At 41.1% G+C, this 833-nt stretch overlaps 1 long non-coding RNA gene across 1 annotated transcript; it reads left to right on the forward strand.

The window, feature by feature from the left end:
- Positions 1 to 382, forward strand: LOC111673413 (uncharacterized). The gene is made up of 2 exons (XR_002762091.2): positions 1 to 91; positions 140 to 382. It is a non-coding gene; the product is annotated as an uncharacterized LOC111673413 (long non-coding RNA).
- Positions 383 to 833: the final 451 nt, after the last annotated feature.

Below are 833 nucleotides of genomic sequence, written 5' to 3' on the forward strand. Positions count from 1 at the left end.
CGGGTATGGCAAAAGACAGGCCTCTCGAGAAATGCTTCAAAAAAGACCGAGCCCACAGTGAAGTAAACATCAACCCTACAGGATCCAGCAAGTGAACCAACAGGTGAACCAGCAGGTGAACCAGCAAGTGAACCAACAGGTGAACCAGCAGGTGAACCAGCAGGTGAACCAGCTGGATCACCACGGGGTTGATATATTCAGCATCAGGAGACCAGTTGCATCTGATTCTACTAAGTGTGTGCAGAGTGAATTACTAACATCACCAATTTGGGGTTGAAAAACTCTTACTGGTGCATGCTAAAGCCGAGTGTTCAGAACCATGGTGATTTTCTTTTCTTTTTTATTTATTTTTTTTTATTATTATTTTAAACTCCATACAAAATGGGAGTCGAAACCTCACAGAAACTGGCACGTGTCCTAGAGAGAAAACACTATCTTCTTATGAGCGCGCAGGTGGGGAAGGAAGGGAAGGGGTAAAATGCTTTGATTAACGAAGAAATAAAGTGAAAAAAGAAAAACAGAACCCTGGAATTTTAAGTTTGAACCAGCAACAACATTTTCCACCAGCTTTCCAAACGATGCCATCACATTGCGTATTTTTGTGTCCATTCTTTTGCCATTTTGGTGTATCTGCGAAGAGACGCAAAGAGGAAGAATTAACTTAAAGAACTCAATCACACACACAAAATTTTCTCATCAACTCATAACTTGCCTCTTTTGTCAGGATTTATTATAGCACATGCACCTCTGCACACTGCTTTTTAAAAAACAAAACAACCGGGCAAGCCAAGTTAGCACCCCGACGAAATTAGTCAGAATATGCACAAAAATAC

The sequence above is a fragment of the Seriola lalandi genome, unplaced genomic scaffold, assembly GCF_002814215.2.
Source record: "Seriola lalandi dorsalis isolate HSWRI2012SDOR001 ecotype SW California unplaced genomic scaffold, Sedor1 jcf7180002010593, whole genome shotgun sequence".
Lineage (NCBI taxonomy): Eukaryota > Metazoa > Chordata > Actinopteri > Carangiformes > Carangidae > Seriola > Seriola lalandi.